Raw genomic sequence first — 22,749 nt, forward strand, 5'->3', positions numbered from 1 at the left:
TAGATCTTTTTGGGGTCCACCTTGACACCTTCACGCTACACAATGTGGCTCAAATACTCAACTTCTTCCATGCCAAAAGAACATTTGGACATCTTAACAAATAATTTATGCTTGCAGAGCAGTTGCAAGAGCAGATCTACATGCTGAAGATGTGCGGCCCAAGTGCAACTATAGATGAGGATGTCATTGAAGAAGACAAGGACAAATTTCCTGAGATATGGTTTGAGAAGGTGGTTCATAAGGCTCTGAAAAGTAGATGGGGCATTACAAAGACCGAATGGCATGATCAGGAACTCATAATGCCCTTCATGAGTTCTAAAAGCAGTCTTTGGAATGTCGACTTCCTTCATGCGAATTTGGTGGTAGCCTGAGTGAAGATCCAACTTAGTGAAGAATTGAGCCCCATTGAGTTCATCCAGCAAATCATCAACAACCGGGATGGGAAATTTATCTTTGACTGTCAACTTATTGAGGGCCCTGAAGTTTGGACACATCCGCCATTCCCCATCGTTCTTGAGCACCATGACCATCGATGCTGAATAAGGACTAATGCTAGGATGAATGACACCTGCTTCCAAAAGTTCCTTGATTATTTTTTCTATTTCATTCTTTTGGGTGAACGAATATCTGTATGGGTGCACATTTGGTGGTTGGGCCCCTGGAACCAAGGTGATGCTATGATCATGTTCCCCTAGCATGGGTGGAAGCTCATGAGGCTTGTCAAAGACTGGCAGATGGTTATTTAAAATCTGTTGCATCTCAGGATAAATCGGCAGAGAATTGGGTTCGACGGCCTGGATGGCATTAAATTGAGCTATAAGTCCATGATGGCCCTTTTTTAGAAATTTTTCCATCCTATGTGAGCTGATGATAGAGGGAGCTCACGCATGGAGTCCACGGAGGGTATGTGTGGAGTTGTTCTGCTTAAAGCTCATATATAACTCTTGGAAATCCATTGTGATTGGCCCAAGAGTGCGAAGCCATTCAGCACCGAGGACAATGTCGCACCCTCCCATGTGTATGGCAAACATGTGGGTTTTCAATTGATAATCCCCCATTTGAAGTTTGACATTTTCACAGCGGCCTTCACATTTCACTATTCCCCCATCCGCAATTTGGACTTGGAAGTTAGAAACTACTCGTACAAAACAATGCACTGCTTCCGCGAATTTTTGATGGATGAAATTATGTGTACTTCCACTATCAATCAAGACTACTACTGGGCGATGTTTAATGAAACCTCCGATTATGAGAGTTTGAGGTGAAGAAATCCTTGCCAAAGAATGTAGCAAAAAAACTGGTTCGTCAGGTACATTGTCCTTCTGGTTGTCCTCTTCTACCTCCTCCGGTTCCTCAAGTGGTGGGGCTTCCTCCAATGAGCTGTAATCAGTGGCATCAATTTGAAAAAAATTGGGCTCCTTGCATTTATGACCTGGGGAGTATTTTTCATCACAGTAGTAACATAATCCTTGCTTTCTTCTTTCGGCCATTTCTGCAAGTGACACATTTTGAACCTTAAGTGTTTGAGTCGTTCTGTGAGCCTGTGGGGGGCGACCCTTGGCGTGAAATTTGGGCAAATGGACTGGGCTGCTAATGCATGTTCCACGTTACGGGCTACCTTGCAAGCCTCCGAACATGTGGGAGGGTGGTGTAGACGGACGTGGGCTTGTATGGTCTCTTTAAGACCGTTGATAAAACATTCCATGTAGAACGCATCTGGGAGATTCCTAGTGCGGAAAGCTAAGGCTTCAAAGGATGTAACATATTCATCCACTGTGCCAGTCTGTCGGAGCTTAGTGAGACGACCCAAAAAAGAAGATTCCTGGTCAAAGCGCTCTGTAAGAGCTTTTTTGAAGGTGGCCCAAGTCATAAAACTTCCATTGCAACGTTGATGCCATTCCCACCTGTCACACGAAATGAGTCGATATTGCAGAAAAGATTGACCTTCCTAGTATCAAACGATATCTAGTGACAAGCATGCCAATCAAAAACTATCTTTCTCTAAATATGCAATTTATAAACAAAGGCAAACAAGTATTTTAGGCTTAGCTTGGGTCCAATGCAAGTTTGTGGAAGCCTCGCTCTTTTGATCCAAATGAGCTCCCTTGTAGCGAATCTGCAAGCACAAACAAGCAAACAAATTAAATATCACCTGAAAAGCCAATATCATAAAGCATACTTATCATGATGATCAAGGAATTCATGAAACAAATGACATAAGGCAATTTGTTGAGAAAAATGAATCTCATTGTATTAATTCAAATCAAAGAAGAACTTTACAACCTGTGCCTTGATGTTGTACAAGCTCCTCCCAGGGTCCAGCAAGAAGTCTCCTCTACTTTGACAAGTTTCACTCTCTTCCCAATGAAGCCAAAAAGGTATGTGATCTCTCCTCCTAAGCTTAACTAGGAAGTCTCAATTCCACCAGCATTTACCCTCAAAAATTTTCAGCTTCTAACCTCCATAGCAACCAGCCCAATGCCTTAATTTATAGTGCAATGGAGGGAAGTTACTAGGTCCTCCTTCAAAGGGATAAAGCCCTCCTTCAAAGGGATAGCTCCTCTCATCAAGGGATTAGCTCCTTCTCTTTTGGGATGCATGAAACACCTAAGAGCGAACAATCCATGTCAAAATTCCTTCTAGAATCATCTAGAATTAACCCAAAGTGAGTTTTTTAGAATAAACTTGTGCCTTTTTTACTTTCATAGGGGTCTGCACCCACTCCTTTAGAGACAGAGTGGGCAGGTCCGCAGGTAATGTGAACAGGGGGTGCGGGACCACAGGCAACAGTGAGAGAAAGTGCGGAACCAGAGCTTTGTTGATTTTTAATGTCTTTCTCTCATTTACAAAGCTTGAAATGAAGAGCTGAGGTCTGAGACTTGCTTAGGAGGACAGTATAAGTGATGATGGACCCATACTGACTGAAAATAGTCATGGTGACGATATTTTTGTGTAACACCAGCATTGCCATCTTTCATTGTCCAAGTACATGCTCCCCACCATAAGCTGAGTCTCATTATCTAAGATGTTATTCAGATTGAAATACTGCTCCATTTGTGCTACCCATGCGGCCGAGTGAGAACCATCAAATTTATGCATATCCAGCTTGGGAGGTCGCGGACGGGATTGTTGGTGGGTGCCCCAGTGGTGAAGAGAGTGGCTAGACTCACCCTCACTGTGTCCATTGCCAATATACGCCTCCTCGCAGGATTCCTCCTTGCCCTTAGAGAGTGCGTCCGTTAGTTGTTCAAGCTGAGCTTGGATGGCTTGCAAGGATTGTTCAAGTTTGTCGATCTTCTCATTGGCCATAGCTTGAGCTCTAGTTTCTACCATGCACCGATCCGATGTACTTGAAATTTGGGACCGCCCGAATTTTTTTTTTTCACTAACAATTGAATGGTACCACCTTGCTCAGCTCGTCGTCCTGATTCTTATGGGCTAGATCACCAATAAGAGCCCCGGGGGGTCTCAAACTTTTCTTTTTCTTTTTTACTCCTTAGGAATATTGCAGTAGCCGAATCCTCAAAATTTCAATGCTGCCAAAAGTCCTGCGAAAATCATGCCCCAGTATAGGAACCCCACACAACTACTCAGATCTGGTGGATCTGAGAGATCTGAATGGCTGATCAGATAGCTCTAATCGGCAGACAGATTGCTATTGTGGATCTGATGGATCTAATAGATTGGAAAGGCTGGTCTACTAACTCGGAACTACGGGACTGATGTTTGTTGCTTCTGCAAATCCCCTTGCGTGATCTGATCTGGCAGAGATTATGTGTGATCCCAAGATAGAAAAGGGAACTATGGTCTTGAGGAGTGCCAGGTGCTACAGATCGCAATATAAATAAGAGTCTGACAGTAGTACTTGGCCCAATGTTTCAGGGTTCTAACTAAGGAGGATCAACCGTACCCTTAGTCGTACAACCCAACTACCTTATTGTATAGGTGAGTAATCTCTCCGAGTGCTGCTCTCGGTGTGCTGTAGCAACAAGACGGCCGATGGTTTATCTATGGCGAGGTTTCAAAGTAGCTAGGGGGCTTCTGATATACCTAGAGGGTACTTGGAAGACAGTTCGTGCGCGATTCTTTCTAATGCGCTACTACTCGAAGGGGTACCCACAAGGCTTACAAGGGAGTCCAACAAGCGTGACCACCTCTTGTATTTCCTACGTGCATGCTTCCCCAAATCTGCAATTTTATGCGCTCAACGACAGATCTTGTGGTTTAAAGACGCCAGAACAAGTCTCTAGCCAAAAAAAAAAAATTGCTAAAAAATTGAGATCCCACCTGCCCTGGAAAGTGCTCTGATACCACTTGTTATGCTCTTAACCTGCAAGACGATTACTATAACACCAAATATGTGAAGAAATATACCCAAAACATAGAATAGTGAGAAACAAGAGAAAGTATTTTATTATTCAGAAAACAATGTTCACTTGCCTCTTCGAGGGGGCAACCTCCAGTAGAGCAGAGCTCGATTACAAAATAAGACACGATGCTCTTCGCAGGGAGTCTCTATCCTTTATATATAACTCATACATGCAATACCATGGATCAATACCATGGTTCTTATTAATACCATCTATCTAATACCATGGCCCATTTGCAACTAACTATAGTCCCGTCATTAATTGCGGGTTAACCACTTACAATTATTAATATGGGATTTATTGACTCCTTACTTAACTATAACTATGACTCGATCCTACTACATAAATAAGGGGGTTAGGGTGGGACCCTAACACATTCACTGCTCTGGATCAATTACACCTAGAACTAGATCTATTGCTTAAGCTATTGCTGAATCTATTGATTCCAGGTAATCTCTCTTTCAAACTGTTACCAAAAGCAATTCTTGAATTTGCGTGAATTACTTAGCTTAACCAACTGGTCCAAACTAAACTATCCCACCTAGGTCGAATAGTGTGGCATGCAACTCGTTATTGGGACTGGTTGGCATAAAATCCACTGTTACATTTTGATTGGATATTGACAAATGAGTTAGGATTATGTGCAATTATACTAGTTTCAAGAAAAAAGCTCAATTTAGATATACTAAGATGTGGACACTTATCAACAGTTTCTTGTTAGAAACATTTTATGGAATACATCTTAAATGATTGCAAAAGTCATTAATTTATCCTCATTTTCTAACTCATGTAGTACTCATGAATATTTTTTTGTTTGAGGTTCGACCATTGCAAGAAATAGGTTCTGAGATACTTAGATACCAATAAGGGGGTCTTACAACTAGACATGAATGTCTTTTACTTAAGCCTTTCCAATTTAGAAGTTGGCTTCATGGTGCATAACCCCAAGTGGATGTGATTGTATCTTTCCTCAATCTGGAATTAACATCATTAGCGTCTTTAGTGCCATACCTTGTGTTGTGCCTTGTGGCCCTCTTTGGCTCACAGTTGTCATCTTTGTGATGTCTAGGATAATTGCAACTATTACCACAGTGGCATATCAACTTTGACAAATATGCGAAATGTGTTAAGACATTTAACCCCTCAAAATCATGTGATTCTACCTCTCAGGTAACCTAAGTACTCTTCGAGCTACAGATAACAAAGTCTACAACAAAAACAACCTTCATATCAAATCATCAAAACAAGAAAAATACATACAAAATCTATATGTCTCTCTTACCTACAAATCTTTTCAAATTCTATTTTCCCCTTCAATCTCATTAAAGGTGCAAAGAAACATAAAAATTTGGAATGATTGACTAAATAGAATTATAGAAGTAAGCTTTCTTCATATGAACTTAACCAAGTCACCAAAATGATCTGCGAGGGCAAAGAATAATCTTGCAATTTAGAAAATACAACTAAAGACAAGTTTCCATAAATTGCAAATAAGGATATGCACGACAAAAATTTAACCACGCAAATTGAAAGAAGACAGAAAACACTCCCTATCATTACCTTCATAATACAAGTTCCTGAAATACCAAAAGTAGCATGATCTCTTTTCTTTGATTCATTTCATTTACAGAGAGATACAAATGTGCATTCAAAATTATAGAGGTATTTTCAACGGATGCACTTTAATATTCCTATAGTTAATTTTGCATATTGTACTTATATGACTAACATTGATGTGCATACCTACAACTCTACACTAATCAGAGTATGCATTGCTCTTAACAATTCAATATGACTGAAATCTTCCACAATCATGATTGGCAGGCTCAATGAAACTAAGTTATTTCCTTGAAGTTGCGTACAATGTTCTTCAGCATCAACCTGAGCACAAATAATTATGAATGAAAGGCCATTGTAGTGGCCTTTTTCTAGGATATTAACAATAGTATAAAGGGTGTTTGCTCGCATAACCTCCATCAAACTTGCACATCATACTCCCGTTTATTATCATTGTCATTGTGCAGTAATACATGATATGGTGGAGATGTCTTTCTTAATTTTCTTTTATCGTAGTAACAAGCAAGTAACAAGGAAATCTAAAGAAATCATATATATTTCATTAATAATGAAAATAAAATTCAAGTAAAATTCTAGTCACATACACTCTAATAGCCATATTCTTCAGAGTAGATATCTTTATTTGAAAATATTTCTACATCAGACAATACAATGAAACAATAATATATCGTAGATCAAACTCTGATTCTCGACCAGGTGTAGTTTTCTCAATTGTTGGTGTCTCTATCAATCCACTACATTTTCCCCATGGTGGGGTTGATCTAATTGTAGAAAACACCCAGGTCATGCATGACCCTTTTGACTGTGATATTTTGTCACCTTAGAGACTTTACAACATTGTTTACTTGTTGTTGTTCTCCTTAAATCTCCCTCCTTGTACATGTAATAGCTCACACATGCTTAATTGCTAATTTTCCCATAAGGGAAGTTGATTTATGTTGAATGATTGGGGATGGGGAAGAATTAATCCCGAATTTATCAAATTGAAAATCACTTTTGACCTTTCTTGAGAGTACAAGCTCATGTTGTACATAACGAGAGGACAACTCTAGAATCATGGGTCTCCTTCCTTTATTCTTCTTCCATTGTTTTTTGTTTCCATGACCGTTTTTTCCTTTCCTCCATTCCATTGATTTTCAAATGGAGAATACTTTGTGTGTACACAGTGATTGAAGGTTTGGCCAGTGGTAAACTGTTGTAATATTCTTAACCCAAAATATTCCTCAAACCCCAGCAAAAACTCCAACCAAATATGTGCAAATGATATAATAACCCAGAAGTGATAAAATAACAGTGGAACAACATATAATAATGTAAACCGGAAATATAAGCAGATACATAAAAAGTGCAGCGAGAAATGCTAAGCCATTTTATTATACTGAGCAATAAATGAGTACAAGAGGTGATTAGACAGATGGCACCTCGACTTGCACAAGGCAAGTGAAGAAATACTCTCAGAATGACAAGAATGGCCTCTCTGCGTGGATGATGTTGTTGTGCTACCGCTGTTGCTAGAAAACAAATGATGATTTGGGGTTGCTGCCCTCCTCGGAAAAAGCTTGAAACTCTGGATTCAGTCTCTACTCAAGAAACCCAGAAAAATCCAGAAAGCTTTCCTGGAATGGCCTCACACTGATCTGCATTTTAGCTGCTGGAAAACTGCCGTGCTATTGCTACTACTAGAAATCGAATGAGGATTTGAGGCTACTCCCCTCCTCAGAAAAGGTTGAAACTCTGGAATTGGACTCTACTAAAAAATCCCAGAAAAACCTAGAAAGATTTTCTGAAATGGCCGACCCCCAAAAATCACCCCTTTGGGGTTCTGCGCGGTTCCTCAAAGACGCCGATGAAACTACTGCTGAAAAGCTGATGAAACTGCTGTTGAAATGCCGATGAAACTACTGTTGGAATGCCAATGGAAATACCTTGCTCGAGCAGGCACTCAAAATCCCCTGGGGCTAAGGGTGAGATCTCCGAACGGAGACACTCAATGCACTAAACAGTGCTGCAGACTAGCTAAATAGCCAGCGTGCTCTAAGTCGAAATGACTATCACAAATGCTCATAACCAGAATGATCCCAAATGAGGGGGTTCCTCTCTATTTTATATTCTCTGCCTCTCACAAGCCCTAGGCTCACTTTCTCCTGCGTGATCCCCTTCTTTCCATGTGTTCCTTCCGTCTTGCGTAGTCTCTCCATGTGTCTGCGTGGGCCCCATTTCTGTGTCCCCCTTTGGCCCCCTTGGTACCCCTTAAGTCACAATGTTGTGCTACCTAGGAAGTGACTTTTTATTCTAAAGTGAGTTATGTTCCCCCTTCCTCACTTTTTATTTACAAATAACTATAAAATGCAAAAGTCGAACAAAATCGAATATTCCAATTAGCCATAGCTAATTAGGAATATTACAACTATGCTTGAAATTTCAACCTTTGAGATGGACCAAGCTCTAGCTAGTGAAGAATAATATCCTTAAGGTTTTGATGCATGGGAGGGTTCTGTTGGGGCTATAATTTGCATGTTGAAGGCATAAGAGAAAGAGATATTTCTCTACCACATTTTAAACAAACCAACAAGGGAAAGATCTCCAATGATTTCTCCATTCTTGTTTTTAAGTAGTAGATCCTCCGATAATGACATCAACAATTATTTATAATTTTGACATATATGGTGATAATTAGCGACATTTTGCATGTATATCTATTTTTGGGTTATTACACACTAAGTTTGTTTATTTTATTATCGTGTAACTATAGATTTGATAAGGCCTCTAACATAATATGAGTTGATGGACAACTACAATTTTAACCATATGCATTAAATCTTTATATCTATAAAGTGCTTATTTCTTTATATGTCTCTTTCTCTTTCATATTTATCTAGAAGCAAATTAGAGTTTGAGTTAGTAGGGATTAATCAACTAAAGTGTGTAAACCTCCCCTCAAAGGCTTTTTTACTAGTAAAATATATCATATGGAATTCCCGAATATATGGGTTAATTCCAACTTCAAGTTTTAAAAATATCCTTTACTCCCTGTGGTGTGGCTGGGATGGGGACTATCCATCCATGGTGATAGTTGCACCCGTCAAGGTTTATCCCTTAAGCCATCACATGTTCCTCTGATATTATGCGCTACTATATGCATTCACGTGAGCTCATGCACAAAACAAGGTTTCAAGGTTTCTTTTGGAAGGCTGTAAGAATAGGCACTTACTAATTTATGAACCTCATTCTAATAGGGATGGTGGCATCTACTGTACAAACTAGATTGATTTGTGACTTGTTTTTTTTAACATTTAAGACATATTTTATGATATGGTAGTTCAAGTACTATAGCCTGAAATCTAATATAGACATCTTCATATTTTCTCATCTTAAACTCTGTCTTTTACTAACAACTTTATCTTTTGAAATTTATGTCCTTGAAAACTACTTTAAATGTCAATGGTGCATTGGTTCACAGTTGAGGTCAATAGAGGCATCCATTAGGTTCCATTCTCACCGTGGTCTGCCCCACATGAATTGTATGAAAATAAAAGGGATGATATTGGGTTAAAATATTGGGAGGGAGGTGAATACAAAGCCCCAAGCCTGGCACTTAAGGCAAAGGAAATATGCTCTTTATGGTGCAGCTCTACAAGGCATGTTTTTCAAAGCACTTCCAAACAAAAAACGTATTTGAACAAAATGCTTGGGTTATATTTGATTTCTTTTATTAGATGTGGCAGTGAAGTTTCTCTATATAGATAAATTGGTTTTAGCATTCTTCCTAACCTACTTTTGTTTCTTTGTTTACGATTATCTTTTATTCCTTCTATTTGTACCATGTTTTATTTTATTAAAATATCTAATGATAAAATTTAGCACTTATCTACTCTCAAGTTAGGTAAAATTTTGGTTGATGGTAATGCTAGTTGATATAGACACATGGATGACCGAGATCGTGAATCTTTACTAGCTTTCTGATTTGACAATTGTTTTAGTTCTCTGTTTCTTGGGAGGAACTATATTAAGGCCGATGAGATTCAGTGGAAGGCAGAAGGTGGAGTTGTCAATGTGCATTTGTAAGCTTTTGAAGTGTTTATTATTTCTAACCCTTCTTGGCATTGCCACTAGTTGAAGAAAATAACTTTACTGACAATACTAGCATGAGATTTGCTCAAACCTTGATGGGGAAAACATCCTTGGTAATGGCTCAGGTTTTAAGCATTTCTATGTCACAACATCCATTTTTTTAGTTCAGGTTGTTATCACTCAGAACTAAAAAAATTTGATGTATATAATCGTCTGCCCTAGTCCAATAGCAAAAGTCTGTGTTAGGTTGATTTCATTTTTTTTCTTACTTAGGATTTGAATGTTAAAGTTCTTAACTTAAACCATACTCGACTCCCATTGGTTCTAATTCATCCATCATTGTTCCATAGTCATGTCTTATCCATGTCCGAGTCATCGTGTCTTTTAGTGATTTCGCAGCATAAATCCCATTGGCCAGTTTCGCAGCGCAATTATGGTTTAGCAATTTCGCAGCGCGTCATGATTAGGCCGTTTCGCAGCGCATTATTAGAATTTCAAACTAACAGCGCTGCGAAATCATGGATTCGTGCTTTTTGCAGCGAATCTTTCCTGAAAGGTCAAGTCTGTTATCCGAGTCATCAGTTGTGTCCACTCATGTCAGTTTTTGTACCTCTCGTATCACGTTTGAACACTCATTTGCCACTATCCCACTACTAGCTCTGTCAACATGCACAGAAATATCATTCCTAAGGGATTTTACCGTGCATGTACTTAATGATAGTCGTAAGTGCTGCATGAGTGACAAAGAATTTGGATTTCAAGCGAGGCTGTTTTCAAGCGAGGCTGAATTAAAAGGAACTGAACTACCATTGCAACTGAAGCTGTTAGACTCTGTGTGTGTGAAGATTTTGAAAGGAAAATGGAGAGAAAAGAGCACAGATCCGGTAAATGCCAGAGGACTGAACCTGAGGGCTTGGATATAGCGTTGAGGGATGAAGGCGTGAAGAAAGCGTTCAAAGATGCCGGCTGCTGGAACTTTTGCAAGAAGCTACAAGGAGGACATGCGCAGGTAACCAAAGAATTTGCGCTAAACTTCACTGGTTTAAATTCAAAGATAGCTATGTTAGAAGTCCAAGTTTCTCCAAAAGCCATAGCTGCTGTGACAGAGATCCCAAGAGGACGGGAAGAATGGTTTAAAAATTTTAAGTCTGATATGAACCCTTGTAAAGAATTTTTAAAGGAGGCATATGTAAATGAAGACTTAACAAAAGCAGTGCCCAGAAATTATGTCAAGGAACATTATGCTCTTCTTCTCACCTGCATTCAAAAATACTTGACCTGTGAAGGAAGGTACAATAAGGTCTATTCTTACCATTTCAAATTTCTTTTACATTTCACTGGGAAAGTTTCCATAGACATTCCTTTTTACCTATTTCGCAGTTTGAGTAAGATGTGTGACAAGGTGCAGTTAAGGAAAGAGGACTGTGAAACCTCTTTATTTCATCATGGTTTGATTAAGTTGTTAGTTTTAGATGGCCTCCAAAAGATAGGCAGGGACTGGAATTCATTTATTTTCATGGCTGGATTCCAAAGCAAGACTGGCCTTACTCCACAACCAGTCAGAGAACTCACAATAGCTGAACTTCAAAAAGAAGCAAGAGCCAAAAAGCAAAACAAGTCACAGCCAAGAAAACCAATGAAGCCACTAATCATTCAAGAACAACCTCAGAAATCAACAAAGGAAAAAACTCAGGATAAGAAGACTACACCTGAAACAAGCAGATCTGAAGCAGTCTCAAGGGTAAGGACAAGAGGTCAAATAAATAAGGAAAAGGGTAAAGCCATAGCTGTTGAAGAGAGCCCAACATCCAAGGCAAGCTTGAATGATTTATTACAGGCCATTGAATTCGAGCAGTTTGAACCAGTCCATATTGATTTGACACAGTCATCACCAGAAACTGCCAAGAAGTCTAAAGCCTCAAAAAAGCTCAAGTTCGATGAGCCAGGTGAAGAATTCATTGTAAAACCTAGAAGACCTATTACAAGGAAGCAAGTAAAAGAAGCGATGTCAAAAATAGAGGCAATCGAGAAAGTTAGGCAAAATAATGCAAGCAGAACAATCATCACATCTCAAGAAGATAATATAGCAGTCATAAAGAGCCAATTAGAAGCAGCCAAATATGAGATTGCCAAATTGAAGCAAGCAGTTAGAAAACATGCAGATGTGTATACAAATTATCGTAAAGCTCTGTGGAAAGGGACTGAAACCTTTCAAAATCAGTTGAATTCAGTAGTTGATGGCCATGCACAATTTCACACGTGGACAGTACCAGCCATCAAAGAGGCCCAGTTCATTAGAAAAATAAATATGCAATTAAGGGCTGAGAATAAAGCTCTGAAGAAGAAGATTGAAGACCTGAAGGTCTCGGGCCAAAGGCAAGCTGCTTAAATAATTCAGCAGTTTCGTAGCGCGCTACGAAACTGCTGAAGGTGATGATTTTAACACAGAACAGGCAGTTTTGTATTTTGAGCGGAAATTTTGAAAAGGAAACGCCAAAAGGGTATACAAGATATCAGCGGGAACGACAATAGCCAATCAAAACAAGACAGGTGGAGGATTTAAAAAGGTGGAATATTTCAACCCATTTTTAAAGTTCTGTGATATCCCCGTTGTCACTGTTCAAGAGGTAGCAAATCTTTTGCATACAAGGACCTTTTGCTTGCACACATGTCAATCGATGCAGCTCACAACACATCCAGAACGTGGCAGTGTTCCATATTATGGGTTATTAAAGGCTAGAAACATGCTTGGTACATTCGAGCATTTTGAGGAAAACTGGAGCCGAGAAGTAAGGGAAATCTCCTAATACTTCTGAGCAGTTGAAAGGTTCAGCGTTCAAGATCACTGTGGAGTATTAAACATCCAGCTCAGCCAAGTCGAAAGAGGACCAGGTGTCAGAGAATAAGAAGAAGTCATTATGCATGCAAAATGGAGTTAGAGTCATAGTTAATTTAGAACTCTTAAACACTACAGTCAGTTCCTTATTGTATTTATTAGTTAGTTCAATAGCTAATAGGTGTCATTAGAGGCAGTTATTGAGTTCCCCTCATGCTGGAGGAGGAAGCTCGAAGTAGTTAGAATAAGGATTCTATATATAGCTGGAACATCTATGTAATGAGGGTTGGAGATTTTATAAAACAGAGTACTGTTTTGGCTTATGTAGAAAGACAGAGTTCAGTAATATAATAGAACTGCTTTTCTTCTCAGGATTCATAAAGTGTTTCTATGTTCAAGATGTGTGGTTTTACTTTATCCTTGATTTATTTTACAGTTGCATAGATGTGTAATCACTCAGAATTCACTTATGCTGCTCTGATTTCCTGTACACATTCATGAACTGTGGTTTTATAAGAGTTGTGTTTTGAACATTTAAATGCCACATGCCCTGACTTCTATGTAAAGGCTGTATCATTATTTGCTGAGGTTTTATTGACTCCATAGGCCCAATGGAAACTTATGTAATGTTTGTCCAACCTTCATATTTGTCACTGTTATTTCACAAGAGTTAGCCCTCTTATTTTTTAATCAAAATCAATAACCTTTTGAGAGAGCCCTCTCAGGCTAAGGAGGCTAAACCTTAGTCAAAAGATTGGTTTGAAACAGTTACTTGAAGTCTTCCTGGTCAGCAGCCTTCCAGGGTCTGATTTTGAGATAACACAGGTGAAGCATACGTATTCGATACTTTAATTATTATGTAATAATTGGGTATTTTTCTATGATTTGTTCTAACTGAAGGATCTTATTCTCTATTCCTTTAAAAAATGACTAAGCCTTGAATATGTGATAATGGGGCTAAAGCAACAACAGTTGCAATGCAATTTTAATTTCATTGGTTCTCGTCATTGCCTCCCATTTTAGATTTTGTAATATCTCTTATTAATCATCGACATATAATATTTGGCATATAGAATCTAAATGTAAACATGTTGATGCCATTTCATTTTGAGAAAACTAGTAAAAAAAATGAAATATTTGTTGTGTCATTTGTCAACTTGGAGGACATTTCTATGAGGAAAAATTATTCTTTATTGTAGTTTCATTTCATCCTCAAGGTTTAAATTAATGGTGAACTAAAATCATTGTGATAAATTGAAATGTGATACCACAAATATTTTATTGTCTTTCGAAAATGTTGACAGATTCATAAATGACTTTGTACAATATAATCATGACTTCTTATCTGGGAAATTCATGAACTGAAGGATGCCATTTCTAACATTTTCACTATATGGTAAACAAATCCGTAACTATGAATCCTAGAAAGATGAAACTTAAAGGCACTCACTAAACTGCTTCTTTATTCTAGATCTGAAAATTCATAAGCTAACTGGAAAGAACTAACCACAAACTAATAAGAATTCAAAGTACTGTGAGCCCAGATTGGTTTTCCCTTTTTCCCATAACATGAGAAAAAACTAGACTTTTCATTGTTGTTGTTATGAAAACCCAAAATACCAACATTTTCCATTCCATTGTTCCATCTGGTCTTAGTTTCACCTTTTAAGATAAATTTGAATTGCTTGATTCTTTTTTCGAAGTGAAAATGATAAGCAGGATAGGGTGAAATTTATTATCTTTCATGCACCACCAACCAAGGAAGAAGTTTCCTTTACTGATAATAATAATAATTTTGTGAAATACTTTAATTTCCTTGTAACTTTCAGCCATTTTGAGTCTAGCTACATTTTCTGCCTGCTAAATTTTCTAGTCAGTGATAAGCTAGACTAGCACAAGAAAGCTTGTAAAATTGACCCCAAGACTTATAAAATCCATATAAAACCTCAATAATCAGTGATGATCTCTCAGAAAGTAGTCTTTGTAGGGTTCTCTTAAATTCTAGGCTCATTATTTGGTGTCTCATAAAGAAAATAATCTATAAGGAACTTTATAGAGAAGGGGAATCTTTAGGCTATGATTTTTCAGTTGCAACAAGCTACTATGTGCACGCTGCCTCACTTTGGCCATCAATTGGAAATTACCATCATCATGTTTGATCTCAATTTGTGGGTCTATTCTTGTTAGTCTGTCTTAGTTTATCTAAATCTTCCTCCAAATTAAGAAAACTAAACTATTAATTTTCTATGGGAAGTAACTGGACATATTATTGTTATATTACTACAACACCTATTCTAAAATTAATTTATCTTTATACTATTAAATCATATTGGTATCAAAATATTTTCCAACATTGAGCTATAGCACTTTCAACTTGTATTGTGTCACTTTGTTGTTTGTGGTTTCCATCTTGCAATACTGACAACATACATGGGAGATGAACTTGTTGCAGTCTATTAGTATTTTTGAAGCTTGGTAGTTGAAATTCCATTCTCAACATCAATATACAATTTGATTATATATTTGACAAGGTATTCATCTTTTTTTCTTTGAAGTAAATCTGATTACAATGAATATAATTTTTATCTGGTATGGCTCTTCACCTAGGTGTTCAAGGGCAATGGTAGGAAGTGGTATGTTCATTTAGTGTGTTATGTTTTTAGTCTCTTAAAGTTTATTGTTACTCGTTAACTTGCAAGAACAAAAGTTTGTTACATGAATCAGAGATGGTGGATCTTTCTCCATATCAAACATTTTATTATTGTACATCAATTTTACAAATTGTTGATTCTCTTGTATTGAACAATTTATTATTAGAGCCAATTTTGTGCATGCCGATTAATATCTTAGGAGAATTTCAAATTTTAGTTTGGCCTTTATTCTTCCATAGTGTATGATAAGAGCATTTTGCTTGCTCATTTATTTCATCTATTGAGGATTTATTTTGATTTGTGTTTCTACATAATCATGAACGCTATTCTCAATTACTTCCTTAGATGGAAGTATCGGTAACCAAGCAGACCCTTACAAATGGTGTTAATGGGAGAGGAAGAGAGAGAGGATGGGAGGTTTCCCCTTAAGGGTCAAGACCAAGGTGAAATCATATCAAATATAAAACAATTTAATATTTTAGAGATTAAAAAAGCTTTTAAAATTCATTTCATTCACCTTAATGGGATTCTCTTTACATGCACAAGGTATGCTTTGTTTCAAGATTTCAACTTTTCAAGCCAATTTTGACATTGTGTTTGGTGTTTTCCTAGTTCATAGATGCCCCTTTACTTATAAATTTCAAATATTTTTAATTGCCAACCTCGAGACATTTGATGAAGTTTGTTCCTCTGCAATAAATGAGTTTGGGGAGCTTACCAAACCTGAACTCATTTCAGAATGGGGATTGGTTTGGATACATTGGTCAATGGCTCGACTTTTAGTGGACTTCTGGTTCTTCAGATTGTGTCAATTATAATCGTCAAAGTTCATAATATTAGTGAAACTAAAAAAAATTATGTCTTATAAGGAAATTTTGCAACGATTTGTTCTACTTCAGAATTCTTTTACTACTGCTTTTGACTTTGCGGGGCACATAATTAGCAAATGTGAGAAATTAGATGATGTTTCCTCTAGTCCATATTTGCCAGCAACACTAGTTTTTATGGAATGGTTGCCTCACAGACCATATATTGTAGCATGTAATGATGTTAAAGAGAAGCAATCCAGAGAAAGATCATCTTTCTGGAGTCATTGGGTCATATTACTTGACAAACTTTTGGTATTTGCATGTCTTCACCAAGATTCCAATGGAAGTAGGGTGGAAGGTGATATTGCATTTTCTACTCCTAAGAGGTACAATGAGGAGGAAGCGAGAGGAGGAGGTGTTGCATTGTGGGAGGATTTTGAAATGAGGGGATTTCTGCCTTTGGCCGAACACAACTTGCTCTATATTTTTCCAAGCGACATTCTTAGAGTGGATTTGCTGGAAAAAAAGAAAAGATCATTCTGGTTCAAATGAGTCTAGAAGCTGCAAAGACTGTTGTAAATGTAGTAGAATATAGAAGGTATGGAATATATTTTGATGCAGACTTGATGAAGTTTTGTATTGCTGGAGAGGTTCCTGAATGCAAGATTGAAGACCAGTCAGAAGTTGTAAACCCTAAAGTCTCTAATTCCATGAATAAATTTGATAATGTTCCACGAGAGACGGTATCCAATTTTGCAAAGGAAGAAGCTTCTTCATCTGAAAAAATCATGTTATGTGCTTTAGGAGTTACTATTGTGAAGGAATATTTAGATAAATAAGAAGAAAATGAAGAAATTGTCTTTAAACCCACTACAACAGAAAAGAATTTAGAGAGTTAAATATTGTTTCAAATTCACAACATAACCCTGTTGCATCTTTAAGTATTCAGAATTTGACTCCATTGTGTCTTCCTCAAGAACCTCAAGAAACCTTCTCCAATTTCCCTCGTTCAACTAACTTGCCAATATAGATTTCTGGGTATTCTAAAACATTGACCACTAGACAGACCTTTCTTTGGGGGCACATGCAACTCCCCATGAAGTTTCCCAATAATTTGAAAGTTTTGCAAGTTTTTATGATCATTGGTCAATTGGTATTGGAACGTCTACTATTGGGTTAACCAGTTGTCCTGAAAGTTGGGGTATGAAAAATTACACTGCACCATTTTTTAACTGTCATGCAGGTTTCACCGGCTTTGGAAATTTTAGTCAACAATCTAATGAACAGATAAATCATCTCCATCCTACATGGTATAAAGATGATGAAACACTTATTTTTAATGGGATGACAAACTTGAATCTTGGTCATCATTTTCAAGAAAATGGATCTTTATTAAAGTCAGAGCTTCCTTCTAGTACTCTGGGAAAAGTTGATTCTGTTTCTACACATTCAAATTGGATTCCTTCTCAAAGTTTTTATTCATCAACTCCACTTGTAGTCTCTATGAGTACTGTTGTTTCTGGCATGTCAGACAAGCGAGTTTCCAATGATTTTTCATAAGCCATGGTTCAAGCGAATTCCAGTCAACCAAAAATCTCCAGTGAACCTCATGTAACAAACTTTGATTCATGAACACTATCCAAGGCTGATACAACAACTACCAAAACTAGTATAACTACCAAGCTGACAAACACCCCTAAACTAAACATTAAAAAGGACATGTGAATAAACCTGTTCATCATTTTGGACCTCCTCCTGGCTTTGGTCCTGTACCTTCAAGACTGCCAGATAGTTCCAAGGCTTATTTATTGCACTCTAATCCTGGAGTCACTTATGTAAGTGAATAGATAGTTCAGAGAAATGAACATGCCCAAATGGATGATTACAGCTGGGTGGATGGATAAACACCATCAAATGATGGAGAGAGAAATGATTCAAATATCTCAACTAGGCTATCCTCTTTTACCTACTAGTGACAATCTAATCAGTGATGTAGTGAAATTTCCTTTTCCAGACAAGCAAGTTCCAAGTATGCCAATATGCCAAGATCAATAATTACATGTGATGAAACATCAATTTCAATAGAACGCCAGCAATAGCAGCAACGTGAAAGGAAGGTGTTTTTGCCTAAACAGCAACAACAACAGTCTTTGTGGTCTACGAGGTACTTTGGTTGAGATCCGTAGGTTCTATGAAGCCAATTCTAGGAATGAAATGGTATGTGCATTGATATGATGATAGTGCTTTCAGTTTTCCTTATTACATTTATGTGTGTAAAGAATGGAATTTGCCAGGTGATTAATTTTTCTTGTTGAAATTAAAACCAGACATTAAATCTCTATTTCTCATTAGATTATATATCTTTCATCATAGATTGTATATGCATGTACCTTAGATATATTTCTTGGTAAAAGGGTAGACCATAGATGCTTCGGGTGTTGGACAGGAGTTGAAGAGGTTTCCTTTTAACAGTTGTTTGTGGTTTTAACAGGATACCATCAGGAAATGCTTGTTGGTTGGAGTTTGAGAATTCCATCTATGATGGAGGCTGCTCCATTGGCCATTTGACCAACTTCTCATTTTTATTTTCTTTAGACATGAAGGAACTTCACAGACGATATTGGTGGTGGTTTGGGAGAGAACATCTTCTAAGATAACATCACAATTTTCACTTACTGCCAAGACATGTTGTTAGGCTTATTATGTTTTGTGCATGGTATACTTTCAGGCATTCATGTGAAGGCTCCTTCCTACATTAGACTAGATATTTTCTATTAACATTTATTTTAAATGTTCCTCTACAGGGTGCAAAGCCTGGTGAGGGTGGTGAAATTCATGGCCATAAATTCATTGGTGATATTGTTGTTTACAAGAAACTCAACTACTAATGTGGGGATTATTATCCCTCCACATATCGATATTTATTCCGTTGAAGATCTAGCACAACTTATTTATGATTTTAAGGAAATTATAGAGTAATGACTTAAAGGAAGAATTTTTATTTTACTTTTTAAAGAATATGTACACATTGTTCTGTTATGTGTTATTTTATTTTTATTCAGTTCTTACAATGGTCTAAGAATTTGGCATGCCTTGGGATATCCTAGAAGGAGATGGGTTGGGCATTCCAGTTGAAGATTAGAAGGCTTTGTTCCTGAAATTTATATGTAGTTCTATCAACTAATCTGTGCAAAATTCATTTCATAATTTATGCTTAAATACTAGTAGGGCCATTTTTTCTGACATGAAATGCATAGGCACAACTTTCATCTAAATTGTAGACTATAATTTGATGTGCTTGTTCTGGATGTCTGGAATTTGGAGGATTCTTTGAGTATTATCTTTCTTCCCAATCCCTCTTTTCTTGAACCACACACAATTTCCAATGTTTGTTAGCCTGAACAATGAAATGTACACCTACTAAAAGGACCGTCAACTAAAGTTGGTCAAAACCATCTACTTTCCTCTGAACGAAACGTTGGGGGCCTTTGCATCTTGTAAGGTTTCATGTTCAAGATATGAGGTTTGCATTGATGGAAAGTGAGAAAGATGTATCTGACTATTTTGATGGATTTTGTTGTAGAATCCTAATCGAAGAGCTAGAATCAAAATAAATTTTGTCTCTAAAGCTGTAGATGGAGTGATAGCAGGTGGTGTAGTAAAGGGCCATACAAATCATGTATTTATTTCATGATATGATGTTCGTACTGGAGCATCTTGCTAGGCAGGAATAAAAAACATTTGGCTTCCATGGGAACTTAGGCTAGCCGAGACTCATCAGAGATTGCTGGCTAGTGACTTGTGTTTTCGTATAGCTATACAAACATACGGTCAATTGAAAAACCGAAGAGATGTTGTCATAGTTTCTCTCCTTGGTGCAAAAGACTTTGATTTTAGTACATCACCCCTTATCCGTCTAGGTTGCATCATGATGCACAAATGTCACAAAAGCACATGTCTGCTAGGTATTGCTACTCAGGATCCTATTTCAGGGGAAAATATTGCAGGAGAACCAGAACATGTCATCAATTCTTCTTCATGCTTGCCGAAGAGGTTTGTGAACTTATGTTTGAGATGGGTTTCAAAATTGTAAAGGATATGGTCGACCATGCAGATATGCTAGATATGGATAAAGAGGTTATAGACAATAATGAGAAGCTTGAAAATGTTGACCTCTCTTTGCTACTTTGGCCTACAGTGGAAATTCACCTAAAAGTTGCTCAATATTGTGTTCAGGCCCAAGATTATGATCTAGATATGGCCTTGGACCAAGAGTTGATCATGATTTCAAAGGAAACTCTAGAGAAAGGTATACCTTCTTACATGGAGATGCCCATAATGAATGTCAATAGAGCTTTTGGTACGATGCCTAGCCATGAAGTTACAAAAAGATACAATATGACAGGTTTACCCATACACACGATTCTTGTGAAATAATAGGCAGTGCAGGTCAGATCCTCGGGGAATTCCTTTGTTCAAGTGTTACCTTAGAGTCGTTAGGGGACATAAGTGATTATTTTTGTAAGGGTTTATCAGGAGACAAGATAGTGGTTTACCCTCCTAGAAGAAGCCAGTTTGATCCTAAAGAAAACATTGTCATTGGGAATGTTGAGAAGGAATGCAGAGAATGATGTCAAAGGAGAGATGAGGAATGTAGGGCTACCTTTTCTAAACAATTGCAGGAAGCTGAGGAGAGATTCAAGAAGTCAATTTTTTAGAAAGAAAAGGACTTCACAGTGTTGGTTTGTGATATGAGAAATCCAGAATCTGTTGTTTTGCAATTGAGTGGTAAAATTGAGGTGATATATGCAGAATTAGAGGCAGCATATACAGGTTGGAAATTGGAAAAAGATGAGCTTTCATCACAGATTGTAGCAGCAAGACAGGGGACTGAGGAGATCAGTAAGAGCAGTCAAAGGGCAGAGTAAGCATGGAATATTGACAAGGAGAACATTTTATCTTCATTAGATTCCTATGAGAAATAAATTGAGGAGATGGAAATGGAAAATGAAAGGCTCTTAGTTCAATCTAGAGCAGAAAAGATTGAATTGGAATCCAGATTGAATATGGAAAGGAAACAAGAATTACTTGAAGAGAAACAATTGTGGATTTCTGAAAAGGGAAATTTGGACAGCAACGTTGCAGAGCTGCAAACAAAACCTGATTTGATGGTCAGTGAAAAGGGATTACTGAACCAGAAAAATAGAAAGTTTAACACTAAAGTGGAGTGATTAAGGGCCTAGTTGAATTTACATAATGTTAGGCTAGCTCAGTTAGAAAATGGGATGGAGAAAAATGAGAGTGTTCAACGTCATTGGATGAGGGAAAAAATTGACTTCCAATTCGAATTGAATGAAGCCAAGGAAAACATTCATTATTTGCTTAGAAAAATTGAAGAAGAGAGGCATTTGAGAGATGAGGAAAAGAGATATTTTGCAGAGTTGCAAGAACATTTTGAGTTCATGTCTGGTGAAATGGAATTCATGGTCAAAAATATTATAGAGCTATGCACTGAAGTGAATTTATTGAAGACCTAGGAGAATCAGTATAATGCTACACTAATTTGTATGGAAGAAAAAAGGCTGGCTCCGAGAAATGATGAGAAATTATAATATTTTCATACAAAAGTTGCAACAAGGGAAATTGATATTAACAACTTTTAGCAACAAGTGCATGAAAGAGCCAAAAAATGATTAAATTTAATTGATCAATACAGGGAAACAATAAATTCTCTTCAATGAGAAGAGATGGATGGCACAGGGTGTTTGCTACAAACACAAAAGAAGAGAGTTGAAGTTGAAGAGTTGAAGACTTCTTTGCATTCTCTCGACAAACTTCTTGCATTCAAAAAATGCAAACCTTTGGAAGTGATGTCAGTTGTGCTAGAAAAAGGTGAACCAAATAATTGGGAAGAAGATACTAATGGAAAAAATGGTGTGCTAGAAAATGGAAAGCTTGTAAATCAAACAACTATTAGAGTGCTTCAAATGACAATACCACCAAAGTTAGTGGCTGAAATGTCAATGCCACCAAAACTTCTGCCTTTAAAACAAACAACAAAGAAAGTTCCTGGAAAGAAACCCCAAGCTATTATGGCTACAAAATTAGGGTGGTTGTTTACCATTCTTCATAATTTGTACTCAGAGCCGGTATCCTTGTCATCAAGATTAAGGTTCAGGCTCCAGAGCATAATTGGACATATTATGTTTTCTTAGCAAAACTGGATTATAGAATCAAAACTTGTTTTCTTAGCAATGGGATTTCTTGGACTAGAATAGGTAAGCTATATTTTTCTAAGCATCAAAGTTGCTTCTAAGGTGATAAAAAACTCTAAGTTTTTATTGATAAGCACAACGTAACCAGGAGAACCATAACATATCATTAATTATTCTCCATGCTTGCCAAAGAGGTTTGTGAACTTATGTTCAACATGG

General features: G+C 37.4%; 1 pseudogene; it reads left to right on the forward strand.

The window, feature by feature from the left end:
* The window catches only part of LOC149225853 (glutamate synthase 1 [NADH], chloroplastic pseudogene), a 39,590-nt pseudogene extending 18,644 nt beyond the window's left edge, over positions 1-20,946 (forward strand).
* The last annotated feature ends 1,803 nt before the right edge of the window (positions 20,947-22,749 follow it).

Source organism: Pinus tabuliformis, chromosome J (assembly GCF_031772625.1).
Source record: "Pinus tabuliformis cultivar Carrire ecotype Pingquan chromosome J, CPIR1, whole genome shotgun sequence".
In the NCBI taxonomy this organism is placed as follows: Eukaryota; Viridiplantae; Streptophyta; class Pinopsida; order Pinales; family Pinaceae; genus Pinus; species Pinus tabuliformis.